This window comes from Sorex fumeus, unplaced genomic scaffold, assembly GCF_029834395.1.
Source record: "Sorex fumeus unplaced genomic scaffold, SorFum_2.1 ptg000093l, whole genome shotgun sequence".
NCBI classification, from domain to species: Eukaryota; Metazoa; Chordata; class Mammalia; order Eulipotyphla; family Soricidae; genus Sorex; species Sorex fumeus.
The window spans coordinates 2,784,583-2,791,216 of NW_026606150.1; positions in this window are offsets into that span (position 1 = coordinate 2,784,583).

Below are 6,634 nucleotides of genomic sequence, written 5' to 3' on the forward strand. Positions count from 1 at the left end.
GCAAACACCCTACCACTGTGCTATCACTCCAGCCCCGTAGAATGATATTTCTACTGTCCCTAAATATCTTTCTCTGCCAGACTCATTCCACTACGATATCTCTCAGAATGCCAGTCACTGAGGTAAAGCGATATACTAACTATCCATGGCCTAAAATTGCTTACTGTGTGGGATCTCTGACCACTTATAAAAGTTATCACTCCTCCTTGTGTGATCATCAAAATGACTGTGAGGAGTACTTGGAACATGTTATAGCAGAGGGGAAGATAAACAATTCTCACAAACCTGAGAGTAGTTGCAGTGGTGGAATCTCTAGTTCATCTACTAAGTTCTCCTCATAATTTTTCATTGAAGGAACTATTTCATTTTGATTGAATTTCTCATACAAAATAGTTACATCTGTGTATTTTTTAATTAATTTATTAGTTTAAAGTTTGAGAATAGGTTGAGATCGTTTCGGCCCCAAGACCTCTAATCATTCGCTTTACCAGATAAAACTGCGTGGGTGGTTGTGCGAGAGCACCAGCTATCCTGAGGGAAACTTCGGAGGGAACCAGCTACTAGATGGTTCCATTAGTCTTTTGCCCCTACACCCAGGTCGGACGACCGATTTGTACGTCAGGACCACTACCGACCTCCACCAGAGTTTCCTCTGGCTTTGCCCTGCCCAGGCATAGTTCACCATCTTTCAGGTCCGGAGAGATAGCACAGCAGCAGGGCGTTTGCCTTGCATGCAGCCAATATGGCCAACCCGAGTTCAATTCCTTCGCCCCTCTCGGAGAGCCCGGCAAGCTACCGAGAGTATCTCGCCCGCACGGCAGAGCCTGGCAAGCTACCCGTGGTGTATTCGATAGACCAAACACAGTAACAAGTCTCACGATGGAGATATTACTGGGCCCGCTCGAGCAAATTGATGAACAACGGGAGGACCGTGACCGTTATTAATTTATTGAATCACTGTGGGAAAAGTTACAAAGCTTTCAGGTTTAAGTCTCGACATCTGTGTATCTTAAGTGGTAAAATATATAGAAGTTAAGAGTGTAACATGGGCTGGAGCGATAGCACAGCGGGTAGGGCGTCTGCCTTGCACGCAGCCAACATGGCCGACCCGAGTTCGATTCCTCCGCCCCTCTCGGAGAGCCCGGCAAGCTACCGAGAGTATTCGATATGCCAGACACAGTAACAACAAAGTCTCCAATGGAGACGTTACTGGGCCCGCTCGAGCAAATCGACGATCAACGGGAGGGCCTTTACTTACTTTTACTTAAGAGTGTAACATAAGTCAGATATGTCCAATTTCTGGGAGTTTTGACAGATAATGCAAAAAAGAAGAGGAAGAACATCTATTCTTCAGGATTCCCCTGGTAAAAGGGAAAAACTACTTTCAATTTCCTATGTCTCAATTCAGAACATTTCTGAAGGTCTCTTTATCCCCACATATCCTCGTAGATTTCCTGGAGATCTGTTACAACTATCTTGTTTAAATGTTTAACTCTTTCCAATCATGCTTCCTCACATACTAATAGACTGTAATTCAAAGCATCCCCTAATATGAAAATTTATGACTTATAGATGCTTATACCAAACACTAGATATAAAAAATTATTAATTTATTAATTTATCCTCGTAGAAGAATTTCAAATGTCTAAGATCCCCAAGAAGGTATTAAGTTCAACTATTCACTAGGAATCATTGGTCTGGGTCATTAACCTTCTTTAAAAGAAACTGGAGAAATAATTACACCCCCGTCCTATCCCCATCCACCTGGAATTTTCTTTATGCTGCTCAGATATGCATGGCTTGGCATAGCTGTGCCCTTTTAAAGTGGGAAGCACAAGGGCCAGGGGTATCCTTAATTAGTTGAGTTAGAGTCAATGGCTCCTCTAACCCTCACATACATTGTGTTGTGTCCTTTATCTTTATTCTATTTTGTTCTGTTCTGTTTTTGAGCTACACCCAATAGTATTCAACCATTAATCACAACTTGGTGCTTGAGGGTTGCTCCCTGAAGTGCTTGAAGAACCATGAGTTGCCGGGGATTGAACTCCGGCTTCCCATATGCAAAGCACACATTCAACCTGTTCAACTACCACTCTAGCTCCTTGTTCATTACAGATTTATAAACTTCATGTCTCCTTTTTTGACCTGAATCTCCATCCCCAGCACCTGGGGAGCGACATTTTCCTATTCAGATTCCCTTTGGTCTAGTCAACCTCCCAGCCAAGTATTTCCACTTTTGCTTCTAAATTACATGGGCTTCTGGATATACCAGATGCATTTCATTTTTCTGCTGGTGGTCTCCAGTCTGGTTGTCATATTTGTGCCTTAAGGTAATAAAAGAGGAAGACAGAGTAAAGGGGGGGGGGAGGATAAAATGTGGGGGGAGGGGTGCCGCATCTGTAGGAAGGAGAGGAGTGAAGGGGGCAACTCTGAGACAGTGGTGAAGGGAAACACACTCTGGGGATTTGGTGTTGGAGTGTTGAATTTATGAAACCCTATCACTGACAGCATTATAAAGTTGCAAATCACCGTGTAAGGTAAAGGTAAAGGCCCTCCCGTTGATCGTCGATTTGCTCGAGCGGGCCCAGTAACGTCTCCATTGGAGACTTTGTTGTTACTGTGTCTGGCATATCCAATACTCTCGGTAGCTTGCCGGGCTCTCCGAGAGGGGCGGAGGAATCGAACTCGGGTCGGCCATGTTGGCCGCTTGTAAGGCAAACGCCCGCAAATCACCGTGTAACTAAAATAAAAAGAGAGATATTTTCCCCCCATTTCTTGTGAATTAAAATGGTCACACTTTTTAAAGCTAGAAGGTAATAGAGGTTGAGTTCTAATAACTCTCCTAGCTATTAGGTTGCTAGGAAAAGGGCAACAGTCAGTTACGGTTGCCTGTGATCTATGATATATTCATTAAATCAAAGAAATCTTGAAACACTACTGTCATTTTCTCCTAACAATTTCTCTAGAGTAAAAGTTTATTTTGTGGCAATACTTCCCAAAGCACTATACAAATTCAATGCAATCCCTATAAGGATACCCATGACATTCTTCAAAGAAATGGAGCAAACACTCCTGAAATTTATATGGAACAATAAGCCCCCACGAATAGCTAAAGCAATTCTTGGGAAAAAGAAAATGGGAGGAATCAACCTCCCTAACTTCAAACTCTACTACAAGGCAGTAATAATTAAAACAGCATGGTACTGGAACAAAAGCAGAGCTGCAGACCAATGGAACAGAGTTGAATATACTGACATTTCCTCCCAAACATATAATCATCTAATTTTTGATAAGGGGGCAAGAAAAGTGAAATGGAGCAGGGAAAGCCTCTTCAACAAACTGTGCTGGCAAAATTGGACGGCTACATGCAAAAAAGTGGGCTCAGATCTCTGCCTAACACCATGCACAAAAGTAAGATCAAAATGGATTTATGACCTCAACATCAGACCAGAATCCATAATGTTTATTGAAGACAAAGTCGGCAAAACTCTCCATGATATTGAAGCTAATGGTATCTTCAAAGATGTCACGCCACTGGCTGAGCAAGTGAAAACAGAGATAGACAAATGGGACTATCTTAAACTAAGAAGCTTCTGCACCTCCAAAGAAACAGTGACCAAAATACAAAGACAGCCTACAGAATGGGAAAGGATATTCACCAAGTACACATCCGACAAGGGGTTGATATCAAGGATATACAAGGTACTGGTTAAACTCCACAAGAAGAAATCACCCAACCCCATCAAAAAATGGGGTGAGGAAATGAACAGAAACTTTCGCAAAGAAGAAATTCGAATGGCAAAAAGGCACATGAGAAAATGCTCTACATCACTAATCATCAGAGAGATGCAGATCAAAACCACAATGAGATATCATTTCACACCACAGAGACTGGCCCACATCCACAAGAACAAAAGCAACCGGTGCTGGCGCGGATGTGGCGAGAAAGGGACCCTCCTTCACTGCTGGTGGGAATGCCGGCTGGTCCAACCCTTTTGGAAAACAGTATGGACGACTCTCAAAAAATTAGAATTTGATCTGCCATTTGACCCAGCTATAGCACTCCTGGGAATATATCCCAGAGAGGCAAAAAGGTATAGTCAAAGTGACATCTGCAATTGTTTGTTCATTGCAGCACTCTTTACAATAGCCAGAATCTGGAAAAAACCTGAGTGCCCAAGAACAGATGACTGGTTAAAGAAACTTTGGTACATTTACACAATGGAGTACTATGTAGCTGTTAGAAAAGATGAAGTTATGAAATTTACATACAAGTGGTACTACATGGAAAGTATCATGTTAAGCGAAATGAGTCAGAAAGAGCGGGAAAGACACAGAAAGATTGCATTCATCTGGGGAACATAAAGCAACAAAAAGTGAGAGTGACACACAGGAATGGCTGAGATTAGTACCAGGAATTTTGCCCCATGAATGGAAGGCCAGCCACAGGCTCTAGGTGAAAAGGAAGCTCAGATAGAGAAGAGATTACCAAATGAAGGGTGTTGTGAGGGCCCTCCCAGGGTGGGAGAAGCATGCTAAAAGTAGTCGATAGACCAAACATGATTGCCACTCAAAGCCTCTCTTGCAAAACACAGTACCCAAAAGAAGAGAGAGAGAACAAGGGGGAATACCCTGCCACAGAGGCAGGATGGGACGGGGGGGGGGGGATGAGGGGGGGGGATGCTGGGACCCATGGGGATGGATGACGGGCACTGGTGGAGGTATGGGGACTTGATCACTGTATAACTGAAACCCAAGCACAAAATTTGTAAGCCTATAACTGTACCTCATGGTTTTTCACTAATAAAAAAAAAAAAAATATAAAAAAAAAAAAAAAAAAAAAAAAAGTTTATTTTGGCCAATCACACTTACAAGGTCAAGTATGAAGGGTCTCAATCTTGTCATATTTTCCCCCAGGAACTGTTGCATGAAATTGGTTTATCCTTGCTCCTCCTGCAGGGAGCTTAGATTTATTGAGTTACTCCCATAACAGTGCCTTTGAGGCAAACCCAATTCTATCAGGAACCAATAATCCTATATTGCTTTTCTATTTCCTTTATGTCATTTGCATGGTTTATTTAGCAATGTCCTTTTTGTACAGACACAGGAAGATCATTGATACTATGCTTTTGCAACATGGGAGTTAATTGACTTCGAAATAATATTTACTCCTGAACATCTGTCATACTTATCTGACTTAAGCCTTAGTTGTCCTTACTTCCTAATACCCCCAAAAGGAGGGCCCAGCAAGGGACAAGGATGGGTCCAGGGCAAGCTGTAAGCTATCCTGGCATCAGAAAGGGACAAGGTAAGTGCCACTGTCACTGTCACTGTCTTCCCTTTGTTCATCGATTTGCTCAAGCAGGTCCCGTAACGTCTCCACTGTGACACTTGTTACTGTGTTTGACATATTGAATATGTCACGGGGAGCTTGCCAGGCTTTGCAGCGCAGGCGAGATACTCTCGGTAGCTTGCCGGGCTCTCCGAGAGGGGCGGAGGAATCGAACCTGGATCGGCCAGGTTGGCCACGTGCAAGGCAAACACCCTACCCACTGTGCTATCGCTCCAACCCAAGCTAAATGCCATAAGAAATATAATAAATTAAGAGCACGGTTATGGAACAAATTCTGTCATGACCCAAAAAGAGTAACTTAATAAGGACCCTGTTGGGGTTAGGAAAGACTAACCTGGCCCGAGGACTCTACTCTGGGATATGTAGTGAGATGACCCCAGGAAGAGCCAACATTTAACCTTAATATATCTCTTACTGTATTCATACAAAATGACTAGAAATATTATAAGAAGTAAATTTATTATGACTGTTTAAATGACTTACTAGCTGAGGGAAGGAGAAAGCAATATACTCTGGATGGAATCATGCCCTTGAGTGGATCTCCTATTAATCTAGAGTGCTGAACCCTCAGACGAGATCTTGTCCTTGAGTTAATCTCCTAGAACTTCTCCTGAAGGAAGGGATTTACCTGTTTCTTGTTATACAATGTTCAACCCCACCTATGTATACCCACACTCTTTATGATTTCTATATAACTATGCTGTAAGGGAAAGAAGGAAAGATAAGGAAGAGAGGGCTAGGATGATGGAAGTATGATGACGTGAACTACAACCAAAATTACGACTATGATTGTGCAGTACGGGGAGAGATCAAACTGATGGAGAGGAGAGAGAAGTAAACTGACTGCCAACAAGCCTGGGGTCCTGTTTCTCTGTTCCCCAGTCCTTTGTCCATTCATCACTGTGGGCAGGCCAGGGGAATGGGTCTTGGCACCAAATGCTCAAGTCTTGCGTGCCCACACCTTTCTTTGATACTCATAAGGAACAAACTGTCTCTCTTCTGTCTTGATCTTTTTGTAAATATATATATATATATATATATATATATATATATATATTATTGCAGTTATTGTTAAAATGTATTACCCAGTTTTATGTTTTGTGTTAAGGTCACCATAGGTGCACCTATGGTGTAGGGGTGTTACTTTGACTTCAATAAAATTAAAAACCCCATGAAGCCAAGCAATCAAGATGTGTAACTTCAACAGACCAGAGTTCAAGCTGTTTGATGCTACATCAGATGGCAAGATCCCATACAGCCAGTGTGGGGACATGCTTCGGG